The sequence below is a fragment of the Bos indicus genome, chromosome 10 (assembly GCF_029378745.1).
Source record: "Bos indicus isolate NIAB-ARS_2022 breed Sahiwal x Tharparkar chromosome 10, NIAB-ARS_B.indTharparkar_mat_pri_1.0, whole genome shotgun sequence".
Lineage (NCBI taxonomy): Eukaryota > Metazoa > Chordata > Mammalia > Artiodactyla > Bovidae > Bos > Bos indicus.
In genome coordinates, this window is record NC_091769.1 from 2,431,115 (window position 1) to 2,451,054 (window position 19,940).

The 19,940-nt window shown below is 43.2% G+C and overlaps 1 protein-coding gene across 1 annotated transcript in view; it reads left to right on the forward strand.

Annotated features, from left to right (window-relative positions):
- The first annotated feature begins 2,263 nt into the window (after positions 1–2,263).
- Positions 2,264–19,940, forward strand: part of YTHDC2 (YTH N6-methyladenosine RNA binding protein C2) — a 118,919-nt gene continuing 101,242 nt past the window's right edge. The window contains exon 1 of the mRNA XM_070796820.1: positions 2,264–2,282. The gene's annotated coding sequence lies outside the window, so the exon portion shown is untranslated. The remainder of the gene's footprint in view (positions 2,283–19,940) is intronic.

Below are 19,940 nucleotides of genomic sequence, written 5' to 3' on the forward strand. Positions count from 1 at the left end.
GGGCCAGCCCTTGCAGTTCTGATCTAGCACATCAGTACCCATATGAGGCTTTCTCTGGTTCCAAATGTTCACATAGCTCCCATCATGGCTGTCTTTCCTGGTACCTGTCTTCACCGGTGAGGTGGCATCAAGCCCTCGGCAGGGACTCCACTGTGGAGTCAGCAGACCAGCCTCTTTCTGGCCTCAGTGTCTCCTGAGGCTGCTGGGACATATACCTCCTTTGGGTGTCACTTATTGGCTACTTACTGTCTGTGGTAGAACAGCTAATCCAAGGACATCAGGACTTTCTGAAGTCTAAGATTAATATGAGTTACATATTCAGAAATATTTATAAATATTTACAAATTTGAGCTTATCTTGACCATTCATAGGACAAGAGAAGCAAATGTTATATGAAAGTGGGAGGTCAAGGACTGGGCAAAGCCTGGGACAGAAATGGATCTGATCCCAAATAGACAGTGTCCAGCACAATAACACAAAATTATGTGTTGAAAGAAAATGGTGTGAAACTGAAAGAGCATATGGTGTTTTGGCCAAAGTTTATGAGAACTCGGAGTGTCATCCTTAAACCCAAAGGGAGAGGTAAGTACATGCCTAGAGATTATCTGAATCTGTATCAAATAGAAATCAAATTCTGTATCTTGCATCATATAAAAAGGTAATACATGATGATGAAACAACATGATAAATCAATCCAATCTGGTCTGTTGTCCTAGGCTTTACTTAATTCACTGTTTCTACCTATCTGAATAAAATCAGATAATTTTCCTTGTGTGAAAGCCTTAGTAGCCATCCACCATTCAATTTCTACTAATTCTAGACAGCCTGTGACAAATCTGTTTCCACTCAGAAACATCCACTGTTCTCCCTTTAGCCTCTATTTTCACAGAACTTGTCTGCCACTCACAAGAAGACCTTCGTGATACACAGCCTGTGTTACTCAGTGTTCCTTGATATGAATTATTTATTATCTCACCTCAGTGATAAGCTTCTTGAGATCAGAAGCCTTCACCAAAGCAGTTAGCTTAGCACAGCTATGTTGCAGCTACTCAAGGAACCCTTGCTTGATGGGTGGGTTCTTAAGGACTGCAGAAGTGAAGAAAAACCAGAATAACAAAGACCGTAACACAATGGACACAAAAGATGTGAAAGCCAATTTGTACAGGAACTGGGGCCTCCTGAGGAGTTTCAGGGCTCCTTCCTCAGAAGTTCCCAGATGCCAGGACGGAGGCAGAGAGTCCCAGGGCAGGAGCTCCCTGGCTGCTTGCTTTCCCAAGTTCTGAAGTCCAGGAGAAAGTCCTAGTCCAAGGCCCCAAACTCGCTGTCCAGAAAGAAAACTCAAATCTGTACCGTTTGACAGGTCACCTTACGGACAGAGCCTGTACCCCAGCAGATGTTTGCAGTGACCCAGGCACAGCAAGGACATTCTGCAGAGGTTCTTGGGTCCCAGCACAAGGCCAGGAAGTGTGAGTCACGTGGGGCCTGAGAAAAACCAGATGCTTGGGAAAGAAATAACAGGAGATGTAGAAATACTGTACGGTCTAGACTGAATGCTTCAGTGGTCTCAAGATAAACAAGTAGGCCAAGGGTGAAATGTGTGCACTCAGGCAGCTTTCCCCAAGAGACTTCCAGCTCCTATCTTCAGGAAACAGCAAAGCCTCACTTCTGTGACCACAGGCAAACTTGGCATGCACGTTCTTGCTTTCTTTCAGCTTCATCAGTGTACTTGAATTTATAGGCGGCACATACCCATCGCAAGCATTTCCCCAGATTTTTGGCCCTGATCTTGGGATATATGGAAAGGAAGTCTCTACAGGCGTTTCCTTCCCGCAGGAGGTGCTAACAAAGGTGGCTTCCCTTTTCGAGGAGGGGTCAGTGTTCTGGGGCTCTGCTCTGGCTGTTTGCTCTCCTCAGATATTACTGGCAAGTGGATAAGTGCTGGGAGCCACATATTCACTTCAGATAAGTTTGCAAAGGCTCAGGGAGGACTGGCTGGTCCCAGGAGAGGCTGGAGCCTAATGGTGCTTTAGCCAGATGGTGTCAGAGAACACCGTCGTTCACGTGGGCATTAGAGACAGTCGGCACAAATCTCTCGTTTGACAGGCTAGGAAAACAGTGCTCCAAATCTAGTGCTTGCAAACTTGTCTCTCAGCATTGTTTTCTTCCCACCAGGTTCTGAGGATCCGTCCAGGCTCTGAAACTGTCATAACAAGGGTCCTGTCCAGCTGGGCTCACCCATCTGTGCCTGAGATACGCCAGAGCATTGTCTCAGCTTTCCCAGGGTGAGTTCCTGCGTTGGCTTTGTTTCCAATCATCCTGTTTCTGACCCTTACTTTGATCCTTTGGCTCATGTCCCTCTCCATCCTGATGAACTTTTTGACGTATTATTCTTTTGACTTGACTTAACTGGACTTGTAATCAACTTTCTTCCTCCAGATAGTCCTCTTGGCACCCTTCCAGACCCCCCTCCCACCCTTGCAGACTCTTGTTCAGAGCAGCCCCGATTGGAGATGAGCTAATTCCATCGTTCCTCCCACATCTGGCTGCCTGGGAGGATTGTAGGAAGCAGTTCTACACAAACACATGTGTAATCAAATTATACTAGAAAGCCAGAGTCTTTGTATTTAAAAGCCCCACATTCTCCATCAACAGAGAGACTATCAAAATATTTAGTCTATTAACTAGCCAAATTAATGTTGAAACCACCAAGCTCTTTGAGAACCACAGGTGGCAAGTATCAAAGAATTGACCTCAATGGACAAGTAAACTTTTTAAGTCCTTGAAGAAAATCCAGGCTTGTGATCCCAGGCTTACAAATTAGGCTTGGGATCTATTAATACAGTGTCAGTATATAGTGGTAGTAAAAAAAAAAAAAAGGAAGAAACACAAGTCTTCTGGAGAAAATTGAAAATGTATCCACCTGAACATAATTTAAGTAAATGCTGTGTACTAAGGCAATGCCTTTCAGATTGTCAGCTTTTCAGGTAGACATATGCAAATACCTGTGTCTGCATTCCCCGAGATAAATTCTGTTTTCTGTGCCTCTCAGACCTAATATGTGAATTTAAGGACTGCAAGTGAGCAGTAATGCTATTTATTCATTGGCCACACCACGTGGCATGTGGGCTCTTAGTTCCCCAACCCGGGATTGAACCTGCATCCCTTGCATTGGAAGCATGGAGTTTTAACCACTGGATTGCCAGGGAAGTTCTTCTTTGTTTTGAGTTACTATTTATATTTTAACCCAGCATTGCCTCTATGATGTTCCAGTCTGCTCAGCAGAGAGTAAAGCATCTTATAATTTCTTCTTTTGGACTTGTGGTTCCCACTGTACCTTCTACCCAAGGAATTTCCCCTCATCTGTGTTTTTCCAAATTCAACCATCCTTGAAAGACACAGAAGGTCCTGCCTCTTTCTTGAAGCCTTCTGTGATGGTACCAGACAACCACGTTTTGTTTTGTCTTTTGAGCTCCTGTACTGCTCATTGTTCTTCCCACTCTTCTAGCATTGGTTGATTATATGAACCAAATACTAAGGCTCATGAAAATTTACCTGGGGATACAGATCAACACACACATGCTTTCTATAACAATACAGTTCCTTAGTTAGGAATCTTAGTTTTAGGATTAAACATAGCTTCCTTTTAGAATAGGTTACAAATTGGCAGCTCATGGAGCATATTCAACACAAGAAGTCAGGTGTTTTTTTTTTTTTTTTTGCCCTACATAGTGTTGGGTGGTCCAATGTTTTAGTAAAGTCAAATTATTATATGCTCAATATTAAAAACTGGGAATTTTCCTCTCTCTCTTTCTCTGTCTCTCTCTCTCTCTCTCTGTGTGTGTGTGTGTGTATATATATATATATATATATATATATATATTTCTAGCTTTTCTTCAGTTCTCTGAAGATTTGCCAGCACTGGGGTCTCCTGACTCCCTGTAGGAGGAACACTCATTCTGGATGGAGTCAGCACTTTGGTGGCTCCAGTCCTTATGTCCTTCGTGTTTCCACAGCACTGAAGCTAAGGGCCCTCTGCCTTCCATCATCCTCCAAGCACCTCACTTCATTTGCCTTATCTGTCTTGGCTCCTAAGCATCTGAGTTTGCAAGGTCCCTCGTCACGAAATTGTTTTTACCTGCAGTTTCACCTAACTCTTTTTGATTTCTTCAGATTTTAGTAGCCACTTTAAACTTCCTCTTGTCTTCACTTCAGGTATCAACCTTCTTTTACTTAGCTCATTGGCTGCTGAGAGTCTTCAGAACTTCAAAGCAACTTAATTTCAAAAGCTCTTAACTACATATTTTGAAATAATCTGTCTTAACTCTCTCAGTTATGAAACACTGCTCATTCACTCTTCCCTCCCTAATTCTTTTCTTAAGAGAAACTGATTTATGATCAACATTGCCTGTTCCATCAGTTTGGTATAAATTAGAAAGAGCAAGGTGTTAGCATTACCATCCCTGCCCAGGTCCCTACAGAATGGAGAGTGGCTTATTTTTCAGTACAAGTGAGAGACATCTTTTACCAGCTTGACAGTCATGTTGTCATCCACATTATGGTAAGTCAGCTCCAGGAAGCAAGAACTCATCCCTCCGTGGGCCACACAATTCTGAGGATCTTCCCTGTGAATGAGACCCAGGGCACCAACCTGGCACTTGCGGAAATTAAGCCTGGAAACAGGCTATGCAGCTTTGACTGTGTTCTCTCCCTGATCCAGTCTGTAAATATGCAGTCAAATCTCATGACTCTCTGAGCTAATGGCGTTCAGCTACTGGAAGGTCTTTGGAGGGCAATCAGGTGCTATTAAAAATATGCTAATGGCAGCTTGTGATCTAGCAGTAGGACCCCAGGATTTGGGGTTGGCATGGCAACTGCCAGCAGATAGTTCACGCAGAACAGGAACAACGGAAAGAATTAAAATGAGCTGCTTAAATGCAAGTGTTAATGAAAAATGTGGAACACCTTTGAGGACTAGAGAGAGTTTGTGCCCGCAGCAGCAAAAACCACACACACACACACACACACACACACACCCCAGAATACCTGGAAGTGAAATGAAGACCTTCCCTTCTGCTGTGGCCGTGGAAAGCGAGTCAGCCATTAGAAAGAATTTTGTATTTAGCCTGATGGTTTTATAGCAGACCTATGACCTTGAAGAAATCTGTGTGTTTCATGTGTGGATGAGAGACGTGTCATATGTGTATGTGTCTCCCCACCAAGGCTGAAAGAAGAGGTCTGACAGGGAACAGCTTTTAGCAATCTACTGTATCAGAGGCAGTACAGATGGCAGTTTTTGCTTTTAGCTTAACTGAATGTCAGAGAAAAAAAGGGGGGCTCCCTCACAAACACATATCCAACCTGTAGAAAGAGTTGGAGACTGGGTCTTACATTCAGGTGCCTATCAGTTACTGTGAAAGCCCAAGACATGTTAAAATATGTGTGCACTCCATTATTTTATATGTGCCCTGCACTCTTTCCCCTCTTTGTCTGAAGCTGGAAGTTTTACAGTAAGTCTCTGCCACTGTGGGCTTGGGATCACAAAATAAGATTCTTTCCTGCATCTCCACTGCAAAGAGTCAACAGCACTGGAAATGATTTCCCATGGCAGAGATGGACAGAAAAGCAGGCTGAGTTCACTGTCTCCATTAGCCTTGCTAGCTGATGCAGTTGAGGGGAATGACAGAATAAAATCATGTGGAAGGGAGCTAAGACAGGCAGGGATGGGAATGGCTCCAGGAAAACAGAAGTAATATGTCTGCAGCCATCACAGATATCCCACAAGCTGAAGATGGAAATGAAGCCATCTATTACAAATCACACATATCTTTGGGGGGCAGAGGGAAAGAAACAGAGAGGTAGACAGACCATGAATTAAGTGTGTTGGGGAATATAGAAGGGATCCTGGGAAAAACTGCAAAAGTTCAAAGGACAGTCCATAGGTAGAGAAGTAGGAACGGGCAGAAAAGGAGTTCAATTCCTCAAAGATTCATGTCTCAGTTCACACTGTCCTTAGCTTCACCTGAAACTTCAACTTTGGGAAAAGATTGTGTCATTTGACAAATATACTTTTCCAATGACTTAGGCATAACTTCCTTTTCTTAGTCACTTCCTTCCTTTTCTTTGATACAATAGTCCCTTAAAGAAAAACCAGGAGAGAAAAGCTGGTGGAAATGCTTGTGACTTGAAACAATTGCTATTGTCCCAGACGTGGTCAATCTAGCAGCGACGGACAGGTGTTCTGCCACTGGAAGGATGGACCTAGATACGGCTTCAATAAACAACACCTGGGAATCAAGGTTTTGTGGGGACAGCCTGAAGTTTATATAATTGGGGAAGCCACATTTAAGAAAAAAAAAAAAAACAGAATTATGATACAAAATTGCTAGGACCCTCCTAGAGCCTGGGAAAAGGTCTGGGCAAGTGAGGAGCCAGGTCAGATGATATTCACTACCTGCTGTATATTTCTATGTCATCACCTGTGGGGGCAGGGGAGGGCCTTTCCATTGAGGGGTCCTTAGGCAAGAAAAAATAGGGTCTATTTATTCTTTTTAATTTGAGCAGTCAGCCAAGATGTAGCCTGGGCTTAAAACACCCGTATTGTTGTCTGCTCATTAGACTAAATTCTACATCCTGTCCTGCTAATAGCACTTCCTGAGGAAATGGCCTGGAATTCCAAGATAATATCACTAAGAAATCAAGTGACTTTAAGGTGACACGCTTATCTCTAGAGCTGCCTACATGACTATGGTGTGTCACTGCAAATAAGACGCAATCTCTTGGTCTCGTAGCAATACTGACGTGTGTGCTGTGAAGCTGAAAGAAGCCACAAGGTCCATCTTGGATCCTTCTAGATGCCGAAGGCAGGCAGCTCATTGCTTAGAGGACAAGTACAAATTTAATTAGTGCTACTATAGCGTGAGCCTCCTGAAGAGGGATGTGATAAGAAAGTAGAGCCCTAACGTGATAATTTGTTGTTGTTGTTCAGTCGCTCAGTCTCGTCCAACTCTTTGCAACCCGTAGACTGCAGCACACCAGGCCTCCCTGTCCATCATCAACTTCCGGAGCTTGCTCAGACTCATGTCCATAGAGTCGGTGATGCCATCCAACCATCTCATCCTCTGTCATCCCCTTCTCCTCCTGCCTTCAGTCTTTCCCAGCATCAGGGTCTTTTCCAATGAGTCAACTCTTCGCATCAGGTGGCCAAAGTATTGGAGTTTCAGCTTCAGCATCAGTCCTATCAATGAATATTCAGGATTGATTTCTTGTAGGATTAACTGGTTTGATCTTGCTGTCCAAAGGACACTCAAGAGTCTGAGGTGGTAATAGGAATCTGTTTTTGGGGGGATCTTGGAGAAGGAAATGGCAACCCGCTCCAGTGTTCTTGCCTGGAGAATCCCAGGGACGGGGAGCCTGGTGGGCTGCCGTCTATGGGGTCGCACAGAATCGGACACGACTGAAGCAACTTAGCAGCAGCAGAACACCTGTGCTTCAGTTGCGCAGGAATTTAAAGGGGTCAGGGAATTTCTGTCTTCATCAGGGGATGTCTGTCTTACTGCGGGGCTTCTCTGAGGGTCCTCTTTTCCTGTTTGCTGGTGTCAGGCACAAAGGATGTGAATGGATGAGGACTTTCTTTTGCAAGGGCGCCCTCTTGTGGGAATCTCATTATCTTGAGAGGGATGGGATTATCCACCCATCCTGCCGCCCTACACAAGGCACAATTGTGAGGATTCCCAATGTTTCCTGTAAACTCTCACAGACCAAGTCTCATCCAGCACTGATCTCTCCTCTATCTCCTTGCTGTGGTTTAACTGGTGCATTTCTCAATTCTGTTGTGCTATGCTTAGTCATTTAGTTGTGTCCGACTCCTTGTGACCCCATGGACTGTAGTCCGCCAGGCTCCTCTGTCCATGGGATTCTTCAGGAAAGAATACTGGAGTGGGTTTGCCATGCCTTCCTCCAAGGAATCCTCCCAACCCAGGGACCGAACCGGGGTCTCCCGCATTGCAGGCGAATTCTTTATGGTCTGAGCCCCCAGGGAAGTTCAAGAACAGTGGAGTGGGTAGCCTATCTCTTCTCCAGGGGATCTTCCCAACCCAGGAATCCAACTGGGGTCTCCTGCATTGCAGGAGGATTCTTTACAAGCTGAGCTACCAGTGTTAGCCTTCTCAATTCTATTAGAGCCTCTTAGACTGAAGCACGCAGAAGGCAATGGCACCCCACTCCAGTACTTTTGCCTAGAAAATCCCATGGACGGAGGAGCCTGGTAGGCTGCAGTCCATGAGGTTGCTAGAGTCGGACACGACTTAGTGACTTCACTTTCACTTTTCACTTTCATGCATTGGAGAAGGAAATGGCAACCCACTCCAGTGTTCTTGCCTGGAGAATCCCAGGGATGGGGAAGCCTGGTGGGCTGCCGTCTATGGGGTCGCACAGAGTCGGACACGACTGAAGCGACTTAGCAGCAGCAGCAGCAGCAGAAATAGCAGTGGGTGCGGGTGGGGAGGGTCCGGGTGGCAAGGATGGTGTCCACAGAGCCGAAGGACGAAAGGGGTTCACGGGGGAGACCGCTGACCTGCTGAAACTCCACCTGCTGAGAAGGCAAAATTCTCCAAGGCCTTTACCACTTAGGCGCTCATTGTTAAAACCTTATCACGAGCCATTTCAGATGAGTGGTGAAAATGACTGACTTGCTAGTTTTAATCACATTTCGATGCTCCTATGAAGAATGAGGGAGGAGCAGGCCCTTTTGCGTCTATTACAAGAAAGGTCCCTGAGCAGGTTTCTGTTTTTATTAATACTTGGCCTTCACGTGGCTCCTGTAAAAGGCTCTGATTTGACTGGCCCTCCAGTCAGGACCACCGTGGCCCTGCACGCCCCCCAGTCTCCCAGCCTTCTGTGAACAATTAGCCTCCCTGACTTCTCATCAGGCTCGAGGAACAATCTAAGACTGTGAAAGTAGGGTAATTGCCATGAATGACTAAAGAAGGCTCCCAGCACTGAAGTGTTACCATGAGCTCTAAAACCTGCAAATCATACGATAATTATTCCTGAAGCGGCTTGGCAGCCCTTAAGTATAATTATCATGTAATCTGCAAGGCATGTAATGTTTTCAAAACAAGCATGAATGGGAAAGAAAGCTAATGAGCCTCTCTCTTTTTTATTAGCACTGCCCTATCTGAGGTCAAAGGGGCCAAGGTGGAGACAGGTCGTGTCGAAGAGCGCCTCCCTCTGGTCGGAGGGCTGTCGCTTTGTAACCTATTGTGACAGGCTTGTTTGCCTGTTGGCTCAAAATAGGGATTCCGTTCCTTCCCACTTTGTTTCCCCTACCTGTAGGTGGCTCAATATTCAAGAGACTCTTAAGGATTTTAAGGTGAACTCAGAGCAAATTACCTTTGTCGGGCCTGGTGGATGGAGGCTTTTCAGTTTGCTTAGATTGCCACGTGGAAAGGGGGCAGTCAGGATAAACGGGCCCACAAAGCCTATGGGTTGTGCTCCTGACCCACCGGGGACTTCCTCCTAGAGAACAGCACGGTGATTACCTGTCTCCTCTGGAGCCATCAACGCCCCGGTGTGAAATCCGGTAACTGTGTTTAAGAAGCAAAGCACAACACAATTTTACAGCTCAGGGCAGGAGACCAAGACAGGCAAATGGTGTGGCTACTTGGGGAGATATTAAGTGAGAGGTAATTTTGAAAACTGCCGCCCGTCTCCAGCCAAGAAAAGCTCATTTAGGTGCAGCAGTGACGAGGGGGCTTGCCCGTGTGGGGTGGTGGTGGGAACCGTTGGATGACAAGGTCCGACAGGGTAGAGGCTGCGCCTTCATCCTCTGAGCATTCCAGGACACAGGTTCTGCCACACAGAGGGAGCTCAAGAGTAACTGGAGCATTTTGATCCATAAAAAGTCTTGACTCTTTCTAGAGCTTTTGGCTTGTAGCCAATTGAGACAGTGGACTGGAGAGAATGAGAACGGGATTTGCTGGCAGGGAACTACAACCACTGTCTCAACGTGTTATCACATGTTCTCCTGCTCCTGCCCAACCCCCACACACCCCTGCCCCAGATCTGGGGAAGCCCCCATCTAGTCCAACCAGGCAGGAAGAGCTTTCTGTGCAGGTGTCTAGCCCCCGGTCAGCCGGGCAGCCCTCCAGGACAGAGCAGTCAAGTCCGATATTGGACAGTACTTGGTCTCACAACAGAGACAAAATGTCAAGAATGGATTATTAAGCATAAAATTATATTATTTGGTTTATTTTATAAACCTACCTAGAAAAACAAATATAGAAAAGTAGACAGAACTGAAAAAGTTACCCAGAATCACTGTAGCCTTTGATGATATTTTTAGACATATTTCTTTAATCTCTTTTTCTATGCAATATTTTGTTTTCCTATAATTGTGGCATATGGCACACAGCATTTGTATCTGACTTTAAAAGTCATAATTGTTTCCCTGTAGTGTTATTATATACTCTCCATAAATATTTTTTATGGCTGTAGTATGACAGGGTCATAGTTTATGTACCCATTATTCTATGATGGCACCATGATATTATTTCCAGTTTCTCACCATTTACTAATAGTGCCATAAAGAACGTCCTTAGGCATATAGCATTTTCTTTCTTTAAAATTATTTTCTTGGGAAAACTTTTATGACCTAGGGTTGGACAAAGGGTTCTTAAAAATGTCACCAACATAGGCTCTGTAAAAGAAAAAATTGGTAGTTTGGACCTCAGCAATTAAAACATTTGCTTGGCTTAAGATACCACCAAGAAAATAAAGAGACAAGCTGTAAATGGGGAGAAAATGTTTGCAAATCACTTTTCTGACAAACGTCATGTGTTCAGGATATATTTTTAAAAAGATCAAAACTCAACAATAGCAAACAACCCATTAAAAAGTGGGCAAAAGACTTGAACAGAATCTTTCCCAGAGAAGATAGAAGAATAGCAGATGTAAACACACAAAAAACATCATTACCATTAGGCAAACGCTGATACAAACATCAGTTAGATATCAATATCCCCCATGAGAGTGGTTGAAAGAAAAAGTGCTGAGAAGCACCTGGCACTCTCATACATCGCTGATAAGAATGCAAAACGGTATAGCCATTCTGAAAAATGGTTTTGTGATTTTGTATGAAGTTAAATAGACTCTAAGCACTGACCCCGAAACTCCACTCCTGAGTATTTACCCTAGAGAAGTGAATACTTACATTGTTCTCACAAAAGCCTCTATACAAGTGTTCACAGTAGATTTGTTTGTAATAACTAGCAGCTGGAAATATCCCATATCCTTCTATGAATGAAGGCATAAGCAAATTGTGGTATATCCATAAATGGAACACAACTAAAAAGTCAAAAGGGAAAAAATATAACTATTGGTATTGAAAAACTTGGAAAAATTTTGAAAGCATTATGCTGAGTGAGAGAAGCCGGTCTCAAAAGCACAAAGGAAGAATGAAAAAAGAGGCAGACTACCCCAGATTGGTGATGGCAGTTTTCGTAGGCAAGGAAACTTACAGAAGAGGCTGGTCTTGGGCGCCTGTAAGACTAGTGGCCTTCCCAACCTGGAGGCCTTCCAGTCACATATACCTTCCACATAATCTCTCGGGGCTGCGTGCTTGAAAATGGCTCCAGTTGTGGGAATGGTGGGTGGGCAGAATGTACATTCCAAGGAAGGGAAAGAGATGGGAAGCCTCCATTTGCCTGGGTTCAGTTTACAGGTCAACAGACAGTCATGTCCACTTGATGACACTCTCCAGTAATATCTAGTTTGAATGTGTGTCAAGAAATCTGCTCCAAGATATTAACAAGCTGGAAAGTTCTTAATAAGCTTTGCCGTAACTTGGAATGTTAAAAGTGCACTTTTTCCCAAATTTATTTAATTATATTCAAATAAGAGTTGAAATAATAGATTTTTTAAAACTGTAAGGCACTTGAAATATTCCATATTACTTACCACCCTTAATGGATGAGAAGACTGAAGCAAGAAGCATCTCATAGCTAGTTTGTGCAGAACTGTTGTCTGCTGAAAATCCTACCTCCTTCCTCTTCCCTCTGCTCTTGAGTGGTTCTCCTCCTTGGCCCCTAAAATTGTAGAATTTTTTTCTGACTGGTTGGGTGAACTTCCAATTGGTCAGATAGCCTTCTGGTAACATGGACTGAAAACAAAGAGAAGATATACTTCCTAAATTTTCAGAGCACTATGTCTTGAGGGACAAGTAAAATTACCGCAGGCTTATCCATTTTACTTTTTGTTGTATATAGAGCTAGAGAAAATCTAGAAGGGAAAAGGTAAGAATTGCTTTGTTTGCCTGCTACACTCTGGATACCCGCTTTCACCTCAAAATTTGGTTTGGAGAAGTAACAGTAAAATGTGGTAATGACTCAATTCTAAAATCAACTGAGGGAAGTATTTCAGGAGAGGCAAATAAATTTGTTGTAGAGAAAGGAGTTTTCCAATGAGGTAAGGGGGTTGATGTTGGAAGAAATCAATTATAATTGAGTTACTCCTATCTCTAACTTGGCTGTACTCTTCTTGGCTTATGAGTGGGCTCTACTTGTATGAATGCCAGCTGGTAACTGGCAGTTAATATTCAGTGCATGAATGATATTCTTGCCCTATAAAATGTCAACAAAAACTTTTAAGAGTATTGAGTGATATCTCATTTCAGTATAAAGAAGAATTTTCTTAAAATAGTCTTGTTTAAAAGTAGAAAAGGAAAACTTTTTTAAAAAAAAGAATGATGTACCTTGCAGAATCTTTACTCTTGTATTCCTGGGCTAGCAGAGGCCAGAAAAGCACTGATAAGGAATCTAGTGGGTGGCATGAATATACAAAATCTAGGATCCCTTCCAACTCTAAGATTCAAAGATTCTATGGTAAATATGTTATCTTATATTGTCTTATATATTTAAAATTATTCAAGATTTATTCTCTTGTTCAAAACTCTATGTCTTCAATTTCTATCTTTCTTAAATAAAAAGATTTCATAAAAATATTGATGAAACTTGAGGTAGCTATGCTATATGAATATATATTATCTCTATCTTACTTCTATCTATCTATCTGCCACTGCTGCTGCTAAGTCGCTTCAGTCATGTCCGACTCTGTGTGACCCCATAGACCGCAGCCCACCAGGCTCCCCCGTCCCTGGGATTCTCCAGGCAAGAACACTGGAGTGGGTTACCATTTCCTTCTCCAATGAAGGAAAGTGAAAAGTGAAAGTGAAGTCGCTCAGTTGTGTCTGACTGCGACCCCGTGGACTACAGCCCACCAGGCTCTTCCGTCCATGGGATTTTCCAGGCAAGAACACTTGAGTGGGGTGCCATTGCCTTCTCTGATCTATCTATCTAAGCTAGGATAAATATTCATATATATATCACATATATTCATGTACTCCTATGTATGAAGTGCTTTTAGAAACTCTAAGATCTCAGTTACGTAATCAATTGATTTAGGTATCAGTTGATTTCTTTCATCCACCATGAATGACAAGTGCCCAAGTGTGATATGTGGTCATTAACATCAGCAAAATGCCCTAAATGACTCTCTCTGATTCCATGTACTACCATAAGGGACTGATTATTTGGTGATTCTGTCTACAACTTGGCAATGATTCTAGCCACCTTTTAAACTTATGTAAATATGCATCTATAAGCCTCAAGTATATTTCATATTTGAACTTTTTTTCACATTAGCCTTTCTCTCAAGGAAATAATAATGATAACATGATAAATATTTGTAAAGGGATTTAGAGTTTTTAAAGAAATTCTACATACATATCTGATATAGTGCATTTTATACCTTGTTACAGCCTGAATACAATCCTACTGTGATTGTGTGTATATGTGTGCTTAGCTGTGTCTGACTCTTTGCAACCCCATGAACTGTTGCCCTCCAGGCTCCTCTGTCCATGAGGATTATCCAGGCAAGAATAAAGGAGTGGGTTGCCATGCCCTTCTCCAGGGGATCTTCCCAACCCAGGGGTCGAACCCAGGTCTCTTGCATTGCAGGTAGATTCTTTACTGTCTGAACCACCAGGGAAACCCTACTATGATTACCATTTTATAGATAAAGACACTTAGAGTCAGTGCAGTTGAGTGTCTTGCCCAAAGTTACCCAAATAGTAATGATTGAATTGGGACTGAAAAACCAGTTTCCATGATTTGACAGTCCTTCCCCACTACACTAATATTGATAAATGTTCTCAGAAATTTCTTCAAATAGGTAATTGAGTTAAAATGGGGTTCTTTGATTTCTGTTTGAATGCTCTTCATTGTACAATGTAGGAATGTGATAAATCTAAGTACTAGAGAAATAGGCTCTGCAGAAACAGACTGATTTATAGAATTTTTCAAAGCCCCTTTACAAAATTGTAACATGATGTATAACTTTTTAATAAATATAATTAGGAAGCATTTAAATGTTGGCAAGATCTGCTACTATATAATGAAGTGACAAATCAAACTGTGGTATAATCTCAAATAGGAATATATAATGACGGTATCTATATAACTCCAAAATAACCACTTTTTTAGAAAATGACATTGCAGAGCCTAATTTTTTCCATTCATTGGTCACATTTTTTACATAACAGAGGCAAAGTCTCTATTTAAAAAATATAAATACTCATAGGAAAATTGAAGAATTCAGTGCAGCATATCTGGCTTTTCTTGCAGTCATTTTTATATTTGATTTCAGGGTCTGCTCTTTGATCTTAAGCTTCTTGAGCACAAACTGTATCTAGATTATATTTTTCTCAAGACACTGTTAGGAACAGAGGAGTGGTCTAAAGAACGTGTACTGAGTTGAATAAAACATGAAACAAATGGGCTTCCCCAGTATTCTACTCTATGATCTGTGGTAAATTTCCAAAGCTGTTTCGGTTTCTCATCGAAATGAGAACCATTCCTTTCACAATAGGCAACCACCCCTTTCTTAAAATCATTTCATCCCAGAACTTGAAAACATTTCTCTCCTGGTTTCCAGCTCTTCCTTTTGCTTTGCCTTTCTCTTTAACGTTGGTGCTTCCCAGGATCCTCTTTTCTACTTCCTTCTGATCTCTTTCCCCATTATGCCTGGGTATCTTCATATACGAATACTCCCCAGATCTTATATGAGCAACTCATATCTTTCAGTGGAGTTGTAGATCTATATACCTAGCCTCCCACTGGATAGCTTCACATCTGCACTTGAATACACAAACATCTAAAACTGAATTTATTCTCTTTCTTCATGGGCGGCTCCTCTTACCATGCCCATCATTTACTTAGTCTTCCAAGCCAAAACCCCTAGAATCCTTGCCTCCCTCTGCCCCTCACTTCCCATCTTCTATGAGCCCCAATACCACGTCCATTGACATATTCACAGGTTCTGGGGATTAGTATGTGGATATCTTGAGGGCCATCATTCTGCTTACCACATGATCCATCAGCTTATCTTTACTAAGATGAAATGGCTATGTCTTTCTACCTTTGTCTCAATCATCCCATTGTATCCAACCTGTTGGAAGGATTGGAAGATTGTGACCTGGGTGAGTTCTCTGCAGCAGAGTTGGTTCCCGACAGGCTGATCGCTCAGGGTTGTCTGCTGACAGCACTCTTAGAAGCTGGGGCAACAAGCTCCTTTCCTGAAGGAAGAACTGTATGGTGTATCTCCAAGTTCATCAAAGTTCACTCTTTGAGCCATTTGGATTCACTTCTTCACAACTGTTTCGGGAACAGCTCCTCTTGGATTCTGGTGAGTCTTTCTGTCTGGGAGAGTTTCAGAATACGTGGTGGGAAGAAGCACAGTTCTGACCACTGCTGCAGATCCCAGCTGACACTCATCTTCTCCCTCCCCACTAGCAAGTCTAGACCCCTGGCTCACCTCATGGCACAATGTAGATCCTGATTTTTGATCAAAGCTCTTGTTCATTTAATGTTACAAGTGAACAAGGGAGTATGAAAGTGGTGCCCACATGAATCACTCAACATATTCTTTGCCCCTGGTGTATACTTGTGGCCCTGCCTCTTCTGAATAACTGGGATCAATTACTTTAGCCTAGATGGTGACTTCTCTTCTTTCCTGCTGATATCTGTTTCCCTTGGTGGAAGAGTTCTTGCACTGAAGTTCAAGATTTCTAACCCTGCAAAGCCAAGAGCCTTATGAACAGGAGGCACCCATTTCTCAAATGGGTCACGGAAGTCAAGGTAAGTGTGGTCACTTTGGCTTCCGTCCCTTGGCTGCTAGATCTTTTTAGTCTTCCTAATAAGGATGCAGCACTAAATGAAGTCTTTGATTCAAGATATGTCCTGTGTCCTGGAGGGTGTCCACCATGCTCATAAAGTATCACCCTCAAGCTGGCATTTTAGCTGTACTCTCAGGAGGCTATCCTACTTTGTTCCCAGAAGCTTCTTAGTGTGGAGTATGAGATGGCACCAGTGAATCCTGTGGTCATGGGCCCCTTCCTGTGCTTCAGGTAATATGAGTTCACTGATTTGCCATAATGTTTTATGGGGCTCCTGGGTCCATAGAACAAATACACGGTACGCTCTTGGTTCATAACACTGCTGAAGCCCTGCAGGTTGGAACGGCAAACCCACACCAGGAATATGTGTCTAGTATGATCATGAATCACTGGCCCTTTCAGACTAAAAGTGGCCCAATGTAGTCAACTTGCCAGCAGATGGTCAGTTCATCTCCTCAAAGAATGGTGCCATATTGGAGTCCAAGCATTAGTCTCTGTTCACGGCAGGCTGCACATCAAGCAGCAGTGGCAGCAACACCAGCCTTTGTTAAGGGGGCGCCTGGCTGGCTGGGCCCGGGCATAGCCTCCGTGTCTGTCTTCATGGCTGCTTCATGTACATGTCTGTTGTGTCGGCAGTGGTAGGGCTGATGGCACGGCCTTGCTGGGGTTATCTGGATGAGTCATTTTCTCTGCTTTGTGGCTGAGTGCCTCTTCTCTGTGAAGGCAATGGCACCCCACTCCAGTACTTTTGCCTTGAAAATCCCATGGATGGAGAAGCCTGGTAGGCTGCAGTCCATGTGGTCGCTAGAGTTGGACACGACTGAGCAACTTCACTTTCACTTTTCACTTTCAGGCATTGGAGAAGGACATGGCAACCCACTCCAGTGTTCTTGCCTGGAGAATCCCAGGGACGGCGGAGCCTGATGGGCTGCCGTCTATGGGGTCACACAGAGTCGGACATGACTGAAGGGACTTAGCAGCAGCAGCAGCAGCCTCTTCTGTGTAGTTGATGCCCTTTGGTAGACTTTAAAATGTGAGAGAACCATCTGTTTTTGCCCTCCCTGTGTGCTTTCATGCATCTCCACCCAGTCCTCCTTGTCTCCTCATTTTTCTAATCTTCCTGCTTTCATGCTCCTGGCCATCTGGCTGGGCCATTTGCCTCTACCTGTGAGTTGTACGTACATTCTAACTTGGGCCATTTCTCTCTATACAAAGTGGATGACCCCTTGAAGCTTTGCTTATTGGAAAGATTTTTCCTTGCTACAGTTTTGGTTCTCAGGGAAGGTGTGCAGGATATCTGTTAGGGAGTTTCCTTGATTTCCTTGCAAGGACTGTGGGAAAAAGAGAATGGAAGCAAGATTAGGTAGGGGGAGAAGGACAGCTTGTTATGGGCCTGATGGCAATCTGATAGGAAACTCTGGAGCTAAAATGATCTTTTAGAGTTGTGCTATGCTGTTCTGTCATGGCTGGGCCTTCATATCTCCATCTCAATTAGTCACTGGGTCTAGGCTGCTCTGAGAAAGGCATGATTCTGTCAAGGAGTTTCTGTGAGGCTGAGTCAAACCCTGAACGGTTTGACAGCTAAAGGCTGCAACTGCTGACACTCCCAGAATCTGAACAGGTCTTCTCTTGTAGGGGGATTGGGTGGCATGTTTCTGTCGCCACACAGAATCAGAGAGCCTGAACTCAAATCCTGTCTGTCTTATTACTTTCTGGGTGATCTTGGATAAATTAATTAACTGTTCTGTATTTCAATTTCTTCATCTGGAAACTGGGAGTCACAGTGTTACTTATTTCCTGGGGATATTGTGAAATTCTAGGACATAATTCATGTAAAGTGCATTATATGGATCACTAGGAAGAGTCCAGTGAAACTCAACTATTTTTTTTTTTATTAGAAAACTAGATCAGGCTATGCATCACAGTGCTTCCAGAACATTTCCTGTTGGATAGCTATCATCAGACCTTCTCCTTTTAAAATGTGTTCTATTTTTCTTTCTGAGTCTAGATGTAGGGAGTTGTTGTTTTTGTTCAGTTTCTCAGTCGTGTCCGACTCTTTGTGACCCCATGGACTGGGTCATGCCAGTGACCTCATGTGACCCCATGCCAGGCTGTCCTGTCCTTCACTGTTACCTGCAGTTTGCTCAAACTCATGACTCAGTGACACCATACAACCAACTCATCATCCTCTTTCATCCCCTTTTCCTCCTGCCTTCAATCTTTCCCAGTATCAGGGTCTTTTCCAATGAATCGGCTCTTCACATCAGGTGGCGAAAGTATTGGAGCTTCAGCTTCAGCACCAGTTCTTTCAATGAATATTCAGAGTTGATTTCCTTTAAGACTGACTGATTTGATCTTCTCGCTGTCCAAGGAACTCTCAAGGGTCTTCTCCAGCACCACAGTTTGAAGGCATCAGTTCTTTGTCACTCAGCTTTTTTTATTGTCTGTTCTCACATCTGTATTTGACTACTAGAAAAACCATAGCTTTGACTAGATGGACTTTTGTCAGCAAAGTAACGTCTCCGCTTTTTAATATGCTGTCTAGGTTGGTCATAGCTTTTCTTCCAAAGAGCAAGCAACTTTTAATTCCACAGCTGTAGTCATCATCTGCAGTGATTTTGGAACCCAAAATATAAAGTCTGTCCCTGCTTCCATTGTTTCCCCATCTATTTACCATGAAGTGATGGGACTGGCTGCTATGATCTTAGTTTTTTGAATGTTGAGTTTTAAGTCAGCTTTTTCACTCTCCTCTTTCACTTTACAGAGGCTCTTTAGTTTCTCTTCATTTTTTGCCATAAGGGTGGTGTCATCTGCATATCTGAGGTTATTGATATTTCTCCCGAGAATCTTGATTTCAGATTGTGCTTTATCCAGCCCAACATTTTGCAAGATGTACTCTGCATATTCATCAAATAAGCAAGGTGACAATATATAGCCTTGACATACTCCTTTCCCAATTTTCAACCAGTATGTTGTCTATGTCTGGTTCTAACTTGCTTCCTGACCTGCATACAGGTTTCTCAAGACACAGGTTAGGTGGTCTGGTATTCCCATCTCTTTCAGAATTTTCCACATTTCTTGTGATCTACGGAGTGCTCAAGACTCTCTAAGCCAGGCTTCAGCAGTACATGAACTGTGAACTTCCAGATGTTCAAGCTGGTTTTAGAAAAGGCAGAGGAACCAGAGATCAAATTGCCAACATCTGCTGGATCATGGAAAAAGCAAGAGAGTTCCAGAAAAACATCTATTTCTGCTTTATTGACTATGCCAAAGCCTGTGATTATGTGGATCACAGTAAACTGTGGCAAATTCTGAAAGAGATGGGAATACCAGACCACTTGACCTGCCTTTTGAGAAACCTGTATGCAGGTCAGGAAGCAACAGTTAGAACTGGACATGGAACAACAGACTGGTTCCAAATAGGAAAAGGAGTATGTCAAGGCTGTATATTGTCACCCTGCTTATTTAACTTATATGCAGAGTACATCATGAGAAATGCTGGGCTTGAAGAAGCACAAGCTGGAATCAAGATTTCCGGGAGAAACATCAATAACCTCAGATATGCAGATGACACCACGCTTATGGCAGAAAGTGAAGAAGAACTAAAGAGCTTCTTGATGAAAGTGAAAGAAGAGAGTGAAAAAGTTGGCTTAAAGCTCAACATTCAGAAAATGAAGATCATGGCATCTGGTCCCATCTCTTCATGGCAAAT